This window comes from Arvicola amphibius, chromosome 8 (genome assembly GCF_903992535.2).
Source record: "Arvicola amphibius chromosome 8, mArvAmp1.2, whole genome shotgun sequence".
NCBI classification, from domain to species: domain Eukaryota; kingdom Metazoa; phylum Chordata; class Mammalia; order Rodentia; family Cricetidae; genus Arvicola; species Arvicola amphibius.
The window spans coordinates 22,073,615-22,087,969 of record NC_052054.1 but is presented as its reverse complement, the minus strand read 5'-3'; the positions used below and the strand labels follow the sequence as shown (position 1 = coordinate 22,087,969).

Below are 14,355 nucleotides of genomic sequence, written 5' to 3'. Positions count from 1 at the left end.
CTTTATCTGTCAAGCAAACTGTTCATCTAGAAATAAATCTGGAATGTAAAAGTATTTAATCACCTGATCTTTATAGTTTTCCTTCTTAGATTTTTTTTTCTTTTTTAAGCTGGTAAACATTTTATTGGGTTTCTGCTTTGAAAGTGGCAAGAAGAGAAGGCAACTTTTCTAAACTTCTGCATGAGTTTCTCTAAAAAGAGGGGGGAAAGTGCTTGGGAGTGGAGGGGGAGCTTAAAAGGAGAGAAACACTAGCTAGGCGAGCCTCCTTTTTTTTTTTTTAACCTTACATCTTTTTCCTCCCCCATTCATAGCTTTAGGTCCTTTGTTTGTATAACAGACCATTACAATCATACCCGGTTCGACGGGAGGGGGGGGATGGGAACTCTCTAAGTAGCTGTCCCAGCAGTCCACATGTGTGGTCCCTCCCCCAGCACAGCCGGCCTCATCTGCCTTTCTGAGCTCCAAGCCTCCGACAGGGCAGGCACCTTGCTCACAATAAGCCCAACTTCCCACTGAGGCATACATGTTGGCCCTTCCCAGGAGCCTACAGCCTCCCCTAAGCCTCTCTGTCTTCCCCAGTTTGGGGCTTGGCCAGTCCCCTTCAGCCCCTTAAGAGAGCTGTCTCCTGACGTGCTAGCCCTTTTCTTTCTGCAGCCTGCGGGCTCTCTGAATTCTAGGCAGACACATTCCAGATCTCCCCGGCTGTCACACACTCTGTCCTCTAAAATCATGCACATTATAAACAGAAGACGAGAGCCGAGATTCCTCTACTATAGCCTCCCCAAACTAATTACAACTCCCTGGGCCTTTGTCCATTCTTGGCAGATAATGCTGACCCTCTTGCTATGAATTTCAATTTCTTGCTTAATGAATCAAAATAGTATTTAGTAACTGTTGTCTTTCCACAGGAAACAAAATATTATTTAAAACAATACTATAGTGTTTCAGTTGAGCTCATAAAGCCTTCCCGCAGTGTTCAGTCCAACTCCTACGCAAAGCCCTACCATACAGCCAGAGAGGCACTGGGACTACATTTGATACTCAATGAACTGAATTTCCCTGTCCCTGCTAATGAGATACTGGACTAAGAAAGTGCATAGGACCTGGCGAGTGCCAGGATTAACCTTCTGCAATGGTACTGATGAGGAGAGAACAGAGCAGAGGCTACTCTAGCTGTCCTGAGCGAAGCCATGTGCTCTCGGGTTCCCCAGGCAAGCCGTTTGGGTGAGCAGAAGAGCCCTTCAGCCATAACTTTTACCAAAATGGGCTCCTGGTGAAGCCAAATGCAGCTGACCTCCACAGGTTTATAACTTGCCCTCTTCCACGAGGGAAGAGCAACCTGACAATGTCTTTGGTTCATGGCTCTGTCATCAGAGGCAGCCTAGGGGTTTCTGAGCTATCAGGATTGTTAGCATAAGATGCCACGGACCTGCTAGGTAGAGCTATGGCAGCAGATAGGGTAAGGGAGCTGCAGAGGATGTAAAAAGTTGCTATTTCTATCACCAGAGCCCCTAAGATGGACACTATACTAATGCTTTGACAAGACAAAAGAATCCTAAAGTGTTGTGGGCTTTAAGAGGTAACTTGGGCCTCAATTGCATCCCTGCATCCCTGAGTTTGTCATGTGCTTCCAAGTAACTCTGTGTTTTGAGATCGTATATCCCTGACTGGCTTGGAACTCCCTATATAAACCAGGAAGGCTTGGAAATCATGAAGATTCCTTTGTTTCTGCCTCTCATGTGCTGGGATTAAAGGTGTGTGCACCACCACATCTGACCCCCATGCTATTCTTATCAAACATGCCCAGGCAGAAGTAAGTTTTCAACTTTCGTACCTGTGTGACCAGGAATGTGAGTTGTTGGGCAGGTACAGAGTCCTCTAGAAGTCTGTCTGAAGACTCGAACCTGCAAGAAGAGACTTTGGACATGGGCAGGGAATGGAGCTAGAACATGCTCGCATGATTCCACCACCTGAAACTTCCATGAGAGCACATGCCCCGCCGGTGTGGTCTGAAGGCTGTTTGTTCCCTATGCCCTCTCAAGCATCTCAATTGATGAGCTTTATTTAAAGTACACCCTTTGTCCTACACACAACTGCATTAGAACTCTGAAGTTTTCCCCTGCTTTCTGTGAGCAGAGGGGAAAAATGAACATATGAAATTGCTTACATAAAATATTCAAAACAGCACTTGGAGGAAATGGTGTTTCTTTTAAAACAACAATATTAAAATGCCATAAAACAGGTATGCAAATCTACGCAGTAACAGAACCTGAAACAAATTATGAATCAGAAAAAAGCAGTTTAACTGGGCGGCATACGTTTTCAACAGGAGTTTTATGTAAGCATATAGATTTATCAAATCTGCAGTGCAAAAGGTTGACATCTCTGAATATGCAGTTTAAGTGGGCACTAAACCTGACTATGCATTAGAATTAGCAGGGAAACCTTTTTTTTTTTTAAATAAAAACTAAAAAACCAGAACAAAACAATAAATTCCAAGGCTACCTCACAAATCAACAGACTGAACCAGCATGACTGGGGCCCTGGAAACTGATGTTTCCCCCTAGCTTCAGTAACCTGGTCCTCATACCAATCTTGTACCACTGAACACTGGCATGCATTTAGAAACCCACGTCCCTATTCATCACTTGATTCTACCACTTGGCCTCTTCGAACTCAGACTATCCTGCCAAATCGATCTTCTTGGGATAGAGAGGATGCCTCATGATTTTCTTAACCAGTATGAAAACAATTGATTGGGAAAGCTAATTGTAGCCGCATCTAAGGAGTTTATCCACTCAACTGCCTGTTCTCTTCATTTGATCAAAAAGGGTATGGCTGTTTGTTTTGTATGGGGGAAAAAAAACTGTAGCTTTCTTTAGACATTTAAAAAATAATCAAACACGGTTTGTGGGGAAAAAAAATAAACACAAACTGGAAAATGACCATGAATTTGCCTGAATCTGTTTGTTTTCCATCTGGTCCTCGTTCTGCTTGTGTAAACAGACCGTGGGCATGGTCCACCTCATTTCAAAATGCTCCACCACCTGTGGACATTTAATTGGGTGGTCCCCAGAGGCCTGCATTAGCTTTTTTTTTTTTTCCTAAGAGATTTAAAACACATGAAAGCCAAAGAATAAAATTAGTCTGGATGGCTCCTCATCAAGTCTGCTCATCTCCCCAGAGGACAATACCAATTTATGTATTCAAAGAGGAGGGAACTCGCTTCCACTGCCCAGGAAGGGGTTTACAGAACATGGGGTACACAAGCCAGGCAGCAGAGTGGTTTGGCTTTATTGTCAAAATATTCAAGTGATCGCAAAGGGAAAGCCATGCCTTTCTGCACTCAACAATACTTGGCCTCGGCTGAGCCGCAGAGGAGCTTATTCTTCAACTGCGCAGCATGAGCAGCAGTGAAAGGGGAGAGCCCTGGCAGGGAGGGGATCAAGCTCCTCAGCCTTTCCCACCTGCCCACCAGCACTGCCTCACATACACACACAGAGACTGAACAATGGGGTTGGGGAACACGACCTGGAACAGGCCCGACCGGGTCCAGGGGACAATCTTATGCACCGTGCAGTGTAACATGGCAGAGATGAGACCATCAGGGTAAAAAAAAAAAAAAAATCAACCATCTTGGTTTGACAGAATGCCACTTGCAGACTGCTTTTCAGGTCTTGGATTTCAAAAGCTGAGAAAAAGTGTCTTCAAATGTCAATTAAAAAAAAAAAAGCATGAGACAAAAATGACCCCTATAAAATTAAACAACACTAAGGCAGTGTCCCAGAAGTCTTGAAGAGCAAGAAAAATCACACTTTTCTAAGAAGGCAGTCTGGCATGCGGTAAATAGAATTACATTAAATTATTTTAAATGGATTTTGAATGCCACTCATAGGCAAGAGAAATGGAAGGTTCGCCAGTCTAGAGGACATGATTTTTAGAAGGCACTTCTGCCTTCACGGTGTGCCTACACTTTAGAACGTGCCTTTCCCCCAGCTAATGAACTGGGCTCACTGCTGGCTGAACATTCACTGAAACTGAGATTGAACAAAGAGATTTCTTTCAGTTTCAGCTCGCTCCCTGCTCCCTTTGAGCTGCTCCTGCCTTGAGTTAAGCGTATGCTTGAAACTTACTTTTTTTTTTTTATTTCTAAGGCTCTGAGTGAGGACAATTGAGGAACCTCAGATACTGGAAAGCCTGTTCTAATTTTCAGTAAAACTCCTCTTGCTTAAAGGTGTGTAGGACTGCCTTAGGAACGCCTCTCAGATACGTCTTTTTTCTACTTTTTTAAAAACCATGATCTCTTATCCAACGGGGCCCACTGATTTGGGAGCTTACAGATAAATAAATCTTATCACAGACAGAAGGATCATGAGTAGGCAAGTTCTATCTTTGAAGAGACCCTAGGGGAGACTGCATTCTCTTCCAAAAGATGTTTTTTAAAGATGCTACAGAGGGGCAGGCTGACCAAGGGTCACATGAAATTTTAGTAGATTTGGGGACCTCATTATCTGGCCTCTGTTCTCTTATCATAGATAATCTCTGTGTTCCCCATTCCTGAAACGCAAGGTTCCAAATCCTTCCTGAGTTGGGAGGTTTCCCAAATCACTGTCTTCAATCCTGAAATTTCTTACAAATCCTGAAGGGAAGCGTCTCCCTTCCTGCTGTGCTCCTCATGGATCACGAATCTTCTCAAGCAGAGGCTTCCCCTCCAAACCTTCTAGTGGCCCCTGTCCACTGCCTACCCACTTAGCCGGTGCCGGTGACATCACTGTATAGTTACAGCTGCGAACTCTCGGATGCTCCCCAGGTGATGAACAGGTGTTCAGTACCTCACAGCCTGAAAAGCCCCAGGAGTGAGCTCCTGGACAATGCAGGCTTGCTGGTATGCTAACTCTGACCCTGTAACCGGCAAGCAGCTGAACAGGGTGAAGATCAGGTCCCTGCACTCTAACCTCTTGGCCTCCACACAGTCAGAAAATCTGCACTCGCCTGAGATCCCCCCTACCCCACCCGTGAACATGCTGCCTAGATCGTGTGTGCTGACTGTCCCTCAGATCTCTTTTCTTCTTGCACAATTCCCTACAGTTCAAGTGCTTTTCCTATGGCCAGTAAATCAGCATGGTGGGAAACTTGGGAATTTTATTTTGTTTTGCCAACAGTGTCCCTTGAAAGCTCAAGTTAAACAGGTGGAAGAGTTCCAACCTTTTATATTTTCTCCCAGCCGAAAGCAGGCAGGACCTAAAGTCTGTTTGTTAACATTTAAACCTGTCATGGAAACACGGCAGGACTTACAGTAACTCAGGAAGGGAGGATGGATAAGGGGGGTGGGGGAGAGGGAGAGGGAAACTCTTCTCTCCTCTGCTATGTTGCTCCAGGCCCAGTTTAGAAAGGAAAAGGCAATCTGTCTGTGCAGCAAGGGGGCCCTGCCTGGCAGGGCTGGGGTAGGATCCCTGACCAGACAGCTGCCGTTGTGGGAGTAACCATGCCGGGGAGGGAAACTGACCTCCCGTGGGGCTCCAGCCTCCACTCCCAGCCCTGTGGCTGACAGCTGCAAGACTTCAAGTCACCACTGCTGTGATGTATGGAAGGGCAGAGGGTCAGTTCCTCACCTTCCAGGCGCCATGAAAATCTCTAGGTTCAAGAAAACACGGCCAGTGTAAGCAAGGCCGCTAAAACCGGTCTAGATGACGTTCTGTAGATTGCCATTCTGGGAGCCAAGAATGGTGGCTTTAAGAATCTCTCTGACCTTGTACAGTGAGATTCATGTTTGTGGGTGCCACCTCAGTAAAGAAGCCTAGGGCCTCTGGGACTGAAAGCAATCGACAAAGGCCACCTGGGTTTGCAGAGAGAAGCATGGGTGCTGAAGGTTTGGGTGACCTGGGGGAGTCCTTTGCTTTAGTACCCTGAAGCAGATAGAGCAGGAAGATGGGGGACAGAGGGCTGACGTTAGATTAGGCTCACAGGAGTAACTCGTGTGCAATACTTAGAAAGGGAAAGGTGCACGGTGTTATTTTAAGGCCTTTTATCTTAAGCTCTGAATTGCTAAAAGCAAACAAACAAAGACCAGAGAGAAGTCTGCTTGGAAGAGGCAAGAGTTAGGCCAGAGCAATTGCAGGCTGAGCTCCAGGAAACCATGTATTTCCTAACCTAGCTAAGCTTCCTAGTCAACAAGCTGGGATAGGGAGTGGTCAGCTGATTTCCCTAAGATGAAAATGAGGAGAGCTGGGACCAAGGTGCTCTGGGAGAGCGGAGACTCTATCCCTGATACAAAGGGGAAAAAATACTCAAAACCAGATAAGTTAATCCAAAGGTGCTTGAGGCACTAACGACATATCTGAGTTTAGGGAAAGGGGACAGTGTTGGGCTCTGAGGTGAGTCGTATCCTCCAAGTTCAGTCTGTGGCTGGATGTCTGGGACCTGTAGAAGAGGTTTACAACGGCCTTGATAAAAACCAAAGAGTGTTTGGGATAAGCCAAGGTCATCGGCCACAGTGGAATGTTTGGAATGGCAGAACCCCCAGATAGGGTCTAAACCTAAAGGGTGTGTGGACAGAGCGGCACATGCTATGTCAGACCGCCTGTGTAGAAGGACACCGCAGACACCGCTAAGACCGCCCACTCATTCTAGGACCCCAAGCCCCAGCTCTCTGTATTCTGAGAGCAATGGACGTGTGCTAAACTGTACTCAAGAGAGAACGCAGGGGAAGGGAATGTGGAAGTTAAGACATTGAGCAAATGAGATGAGGGACCACTCTGGCATAGCACAGTCTATGCCTCTACTGGTACTCGCTTCCCCTGCCATTGCCTATGAAATCCAGAAGGAAGGAAACAAAAAACCTGTTAGTGCCCCTCTCCCCCCTCCCGCCCACAACAAGGGCAGCCACCTAAGGGTCCTACTCTCCCATCTGTGGTACTTAACACCTTGGAGGGACGAATGGGAAGAGTACCAAGGGAAGGACCCGTCTGGGCATTGGTCCAGAGAGAAATTTCCTGCGACTTCTTTGGGACATCCCACCAGTCTGGTGAGTAAGAACCCGGAAGTCAGGACTCCCGAAGGGCCATGTCCACATGTCGGAGAATGAGGGCCACACTGGCCCCTGTGTTTCTGGGCTGGCTCCCCTTTATTCTAAATTGCAACACTCCTGTCAGGGTGGTTCTTACTAACATGCTAGCCTATTCCTGTCACCTGCCTGTTTGGAATTTCTCAGTGGTTCCATTAGTTTCTGTCAACTGCCACCAAGAGAGCCATCTAACCGGAACCACTGTAAAGTTCTAATCAGCAAAGCAGGAAAGGCTTGTGTTACAGAAAGAGACCACGCACTGTAGGTAGAGGTTACGTCTTTGGATTCATCGCTTCTATACATTACAACAGGTAAATAACAATTTTCACATAGGGGAAAACTACCACCAACAACAACAAAATACTGCCCACAGAAAAGAATGACGGGAGCCATTCGGCGTTTTTCTATAAGAGCACTTACGGAGTTTCTACCCTTCTATGAATAATAACCAGCAGTTCTCCTACGCACTGTGAATTCAATAGATGGGCCAAATGGGAAGCGTTTAGAGAAAACAACATGAAATGGCCCTGATCTTAATGTAGCTCCAATTTACATAGTGATTGTGAGCGCGCATTATGAATCACTTTTAATTCCTGCCGCTGAGATAAAAAGGAAGAATTTTACCTTGGTAAATGCTACATAATGGGTAAATTACGTGATTCTCTCAATAAAGTACATTTGTTATGGTATAAACGCACATCATTTCCAGCATTGTTTTAAATACTGACAGGAAAATGTGCTACATGGGCTAATTTTAGTAATATCCAACATGTTCCTCTGAGGAGACTCGCTGCTTCCATTTCTGTTTTAATTGCTAATGGAGAAGGGGAGCAGTTTTAGAGATGTATTTATTTGTAATGCGCATGAGTGTTTGCTCAGAATGTGTGTGAGTGCGCCATATGCAAGCCTCCTACCCACAGAGGGTAGAAGACAGTCCTGGGTCCCCTGGAACTGGAGTTATGGTGGTTGTAAGCTGCTGGGAACTGAACTCTGGTCCTCTGCAAGAGCAGTAAGCACCCCTAACTACGGAGGCATCCATCTCTCTAGCCTTGGAAAATAATTTAATGGTATTCTTTAGAGAGCAATTTTCTTATCTAAAATTGGCACGATGGTTTATTTTATTGTATTTCATTCCATGTGGGACACGTCGCCAACTTAACACAAGGTTATAGCCCTAAGATTAAAGAACGAGACAAATGGCAATGTTCTGCTGTAGAACCCAAGACGGAAACAGCAGCAGCCTTAGAGTTTGGTAGGCCCAGGTCCGAACAGTGGCTCTACTCTTAATATATGCTTTTAAAGTAGACAGCTCCTGTGACCTGGTCCTGAACGTCATGTATGGAAAGGCTCCCCAGTTCTTGCGTAGTAGAACAGCACTTGCTGTGTTTTTAATTTGCTGTCGCATTTAATGACTGAAACCGATCACAAAGAGGCCTGGAATGAACTGGTCTCAGAAGCGCCACCACGTCACTCACAAGACATATGAAGGCAGTTCACCTAGGACTTTTGGAGTTTGCTAACTTTTCTCTCCCGAGTGTGGTGGCAGGAAACATGTCAGTTGCAAATGGAGTGGGAGAGAAAAGAGGAAGTTAATACTTCAAATGGACACACCTAATACCTTTCAACATTAGCTTCTTCCACCTGAGGCATCTGGAAGTCAGCCTCCAAGAGCATAGGAGAAATTGGGAAGCTATTTATAAAGAAACTTTGGGGGGGGGGGATATCAAATGTGAGCTGGAGTGAGTATAGTTACAAAGTGTTGGGATTAAAGGCAGGCACCACGTGAGGACTAAACACATGTTGAGGGGATCCCATAGAAATGTTGACTAGGAATAAGGCTGGAATCATGGCCGTTATCTTGAAACGGGGGCACAAAGCAAATATGGATGGTGGAGAGCCAGAGCTAGAACTGGAATATCACGAGGCCCCTGACAACCAGGAATTTCTTCACATAAACACTGACCTACTTCACAACTCTAGGGAGAGAACATGCACCACGGAGAATTAGTCCACACTAGCATTCCCCGCCCGCCGGACAGGGCGTCCATGTGTCCCTCTTCCAGGGGCTTGCGCTCCCCGCCCGCCAGGCAGGGCGTCCATGTGTCCCTCTTCCAGGGGCTGCGCTCTAACTAGGTGGCTCCTTGTCACTGCTTCACAACCCAGGAAGCCTGGGGGAGAGAGAGATCAAGCAGACTGCGTGCGGTGTTTGTGTGGCTCCAGGAGGCGCTGGGATTTGATCCCCTAACTGCCCTCTTTACCACGCTGCTTACTGCCTCTCTACAGAGAACAGACTAACCGCTGGCTGGAATACGGCAGGGTGACATGTGACAGACACATCCCTGAGCTCATGTGTCCTTTACACCTAGACATCTACCCACACACGCCATTCCGGTTCCCCCTCAAAGCCTTTCTGGCTTTTCTATTATGTTTCCCTCTAAGGCTGTTGTCACTCCTGATGTGGCCCCTGACTCCAGTGTCCTCTGGGTCTCATCTGTCCCCTGCACAGGAAGGTAATATGTCTTCACTAAGCTGTCAGATGTCTGCCCACTCACCTCTCCCCTGGGCAGTCTTGAGTCAGCTCTTGTTTTTTTTCCCCTGAGTTGAAGTTCACACGGAAGCCTTCCACCTCTCACACAGAAGAAGGAGTTGTTAGAACATTCCAGAAAACATTGGCTGTCAGAGATTTGATTTGAGAAACCCCAGGCCCTGGATGGAAGCTAGAATTGAATCGGGGGTTGGGAATTTGGGAAACTTTTTTTTTTTTAAAGAAAACAACCAAGAGGCCACACTGAGATCATTATTTCTGTTTACACATATTAACCTAGAAATTATGGTTACTGCACAATTGGCTTTTATAAATCCTGATTTACTCAGACTGTGTGATCTTCCCTGGTATTTTCCAAAGGTGTTTTATAATAGCTTTTTAAAAAAAAATCTTAAAAAGAAACAAATGCTATAAGAGAGCTGGGGATGTTACCTTCCACTTAAAAAATCACATATTTGGTCTGTAATATACAAAGCTGTAATAAATAAAAATGACAATAAGGAATATTTCAAAATATTCAGAATACCTAGAATTTTAACAGTCTCATCATTATACCTTTGATTAAATACTTGGGTATCGAGTCATTACAGAAGATCAAACTATTTAAGTCGTTTCTGACCTTACTTACAATCTCAAGCAATTTTATAATTCATGATAGCTATCGTGCAATCAACCAAGTGGGGTAAGAGGATGTCTCATTTTGAACGACTCCATGAGGCTTATTTAACACTACATTATTAGGTCTGAATAGGTGGATGGATGGAAAGGAAGTCTAAGAGACCAAATCGAGTTTAAGAAGCTGACTCCCAAGCTTCTTGAAACCTTTGTTAGACCAACCCTGGGGCTAAGAAAGAAATGAGCTCTTTTCTGGGGAATGCCATAGGTGGAATTATCCAGCTCTATATGTACAGCAAGCACACAATGGTTAATGGCAGTCCCTTCCTCGTGTGCTCTGTTAAAGCAGGAAAAGGACATGCCTCATTGCTGAAAACTGATACATCACATGGACAGGTACAGCTGCATTTCCTACCTTCTCACTGCTTTTCTGCCTCTCCCTACTTTGGTGTGATGTCACAGGGATTTACAGAAATGGGGAGGACTGAACAGCCAAGTTATGTGCTTAATGCTTCCTAGACACAAGTTAGTAGTTTCGGAGGTGAGCATCTACCAGGGATCAAACCATAGTGATACCTGCTTCAGAAGAAATCTGACCTCTCTATCTACTCTCCTGGGCTAAACACATTTGTATGACTCTTATTCCCCTATGGCATTTCTATAGCTGCCACTTCATCTCTACCTGGACTTAAAACAGAAATCCAAATAGATTTCTTTACAATTATCCTTAGTATAAAAATAAAACAAACATGAGACTCAAACCCTGTTCAGTTGCTGTGCCGTCCCTTGCACCTGCTAAAATTTCTTGTTATCATTTTAAGATGGGATTTCCTTGAAGAATATTAGTATCTCTTTCTTCCCTACATCTCAAGTTTGAAAAAGAAAAATAGTTTGTAACTTGAGAAGAGTTCAGTAGTTGGGCTTGGTTTAGAGTCCTATGAAATCCAAGTGATTTACAGGACTGGAACTTGCCTCCTTTTTCACTTGGGGGTGGGAGTTTGCTTCCTTTAACAAAGAATGCATAGGGTACAATGGAGGAGCAAGGGAAGCACAAGGCCAGGGGAGGCTTTATTCTATATTATCAGCATATCATAGAATTTAATCATATTCAACACAAGCTCTATCCATCTCAGTCACTAAATTTAGTCAAGTGAAAGTCTACCGGACTCTTAATTAAAAGGCTTTTCATCTCCGGCATGAAAATAACTATACATGATGCCAAGAATCTCTTAGGAAAGAGTGAAAGCAGAAGCTGGCCCCTCAAAAGACAATGTCCTATGCTTTTAATAGACATTAAAGGACATAGAAGGGCTGATTGGCGCCCCACAAACTTACTAAGGTAAAAAACAAACAACCAAAAAATCAGTGTTTGATATCTTCCATAATGGAAAGATTTTTTCTTTTCTTTTCTTTTCTTTTTTTTTTTTTTTTTAAGAGAAATAGCGCTGATCAGGTACAATAGACCAATCAAGTTTTCCGAAAATTTAGTATTTGCAGTTGAAGCCTGGGTAAGTAATTACATTCACAGGGAGCCATCAATCCCTATTCATTCAGCCACAGTTAGCGAGCCAAGAGATTTGCGAGGCTTGAAGATATAAAAATGAATACGGCCCAGCTGCTTTACTTCCAGCTAAAAGAATACACCTCAACAAAGAGCTGGGGGCGGGGGATGTGTTAAGTGCTAGATGGAGGTACGCACAAAGGGCTGGGGCCAAAGGAAAAAGCCATAAATTCTTGCTGGGAAATGAAGCAAGCGAGGGGAGACTGGCTAAGAAGGGGTGAGACACTTCCTTGTGATAAGCTGGAGAATTTTCTCTCCTCTGTTCTGCAAAGGAAGGTAGTCATTTTAAGACTTAGAAACTATTGTTATTCTGCGCGCTATCTTGGTCCACTATCAGTTTCCCTAACATCTGACACATACTTCCATCTACAACCGTCTAAGACCAGAAAAACTTTCTGATGGGTAATCATTACATTCCCACAATAACCACACACTATGGGAAGGCAGGAGTCCCTGGCATGAACTTAGATCTCAAGTTCAAAGATGTTTTGAAACAAACAAATGAACAGCAAACTTTGGAGAAGTCGCGCGCAATATTCATGCTCCTCCTTAACATAAAAGAAAAGGGCATCACCTGATTATATCACTGTTCACATTGGCCTTTCTGTCTGTGCTTCAGAGAGAGAAGGGGATGTTGAATGGGCGTCTACTTACCGTCATTCATTATGCAGACCATATTCCTACTTATAGCATAGTTGTGACAAAACCTCTGTTGTTCATTGCACACTAGCCCCAAACTTGAATCGTCCTAATGTAAGCATGAGAAACTCTCGGCTCCTTTGGGGGTGGATTTCCAAATTCCTCTGTGTTAAATTGAGGTCTAATTTTCCCTATGCCTGGTTTTCACAAGAAGGTCCCTTCCACCCCGTGTGCCCCCTTTCAGCTGTCAATAAACAGAGGCAGTGAATTCCCTACAGCTTTACAAAGCTAGTTAGGCAGAGCCATTCATTCCTTCAGGAAAACAGGGCATTGATTTCAGTGAGTTCCCAGGGAGCAGCGGGAACAAAGAGATCAAAGGCCCACCTCTCTTTCCCTCCAAAGCTTTCATTAGGCCCGGCCCAGACGAACTGCGACAGGTCTCCTTGAGACCAGGAGAGGGCCCGACAGACCACCTCATGGTTCAATGCAAATCCATCCGTTTCCTACATTCCAGTGACAGTCAGAATGCTACCCATGACAAACCGACACAATCGTCTGGCATAATATACCGTGCGCTAGTTCATCCAAGGTCAGAGGGAGAAAACAAGCGCCAAGGGAAGTCCTAGGTTTCTGGGGCCTGCTGAGCCTCAATGGCCCTCTGACAGTCCATAAATAAACTCTCGCTTTCCCCTTCTTCCTCCCTCCTGTATCTTTAGGAGCGATGATCTCAGTTAACGGTCTGAAATTTCTTTCACACCACTGAACCCAAACTCTCTGGAAACTTTATTCCCCACCTAAGAGCTGCAAAGGTGCAGATTCCTATATCACAGCAAACCTGTTACACCCAGCAAGCTCTGGTTTGCTCCAACTGAAAACTGTCATTTCTAATTCCTAGGCTTTTCCAAAAGCAGGATCCCCAGGGAAGGCCACACAGCTCAAAGAGGAATGTGGTCTGTAAAAAAATTCTGTTTGCAAAACAGAAGTGGGAAGAAGTGGGATTGGGAATGGAACAGTTACTTTGTTTTTTTTTTTTTTTTTTTTTTTTTTTTTTTTTTTTTTCTCCCTTTGGTCCAGGGAATCACCCAAGCTGGCTAACCGGGTCCTAAATAGCGTCTGTGTGTGAAAGAATGTTTGTGTTTGAGGGAGTGAAGAGGGCTAGCCAGGGGCAGGGTGAACCCGCGGGAAAATGTGTTTTCCCAAGGGGGGGTTACCTCTATTGAATAAACATAATTAAAAGGGTTTCTAAATTTGCCCTTGAATTCAGAACTGCCCCTTCGACACAGCCTTTACAGAACCCTGTAATGCAGTGTGCTCATTTTACCGCAGTTCACCCCACATCTGTCACTCATCCCCAGGAAACACGAGGAGCCATGGGTTACCTTTCGAAACTCCTAAACTGAATGGAAAGTAGACAACATTGGAATGAAAGACATGGAAAGCCTACTTCTTGACGCAGAACACCCCCCCACATGTCCCATTCCAAGCCTCAGGACTATCCTGGGGCTCACCACAGAGTTCCTGAGATTCACTGACTCTTGTCTCTCTTCACCTACGGAAGAGGTACCACAGCCCTCTGTGAAAGCTTGCCCTTGTTTTCAAGGTTGGACAGAAATTATCTAAGAAAGCCAGGGCAGGCTGTCTTAGCACATGCCTAAAGTCTCAGCATGGCACCCAGACGCTGGGGCTGCTGGGCTACGAGTCCAAGGCCAACCTCGGCTCCATAATGAGACCCTGCCTCAAAAAAGTGAAAAGTGGGAGGAGAGAAAGGTGGCTTGTGACGAAGACAAGAGACTGTTAGATCAAGAATGGTAAGCTAAATCTGGCTTCTGACTCACTTCAGGTTCAGGGGTTACACTAATGTCTCTGCCTTCCCAGTCTTCTGAAATAGAGACAGAAATATCTGTCTAGGTTCTTTTTTTTTTTTTTTTTTAA

At 45.0% G+C, this 14,355-nt stretch overlaps 1 protein-coding gene across 3 annotated transcripts in view; it reads right to left on the bottom strand.

Annotated features, from left to right (window-relative positions):
* Plagl1 (PLAG1 like zinc finger 1) overlaps positions 1-14,355 on the bottom strand; it is a 43,710-nt gene that overhangs the window by 14,337 nt on the left and 15,018 nt on the right. The window lies entirely within an intron of this gene.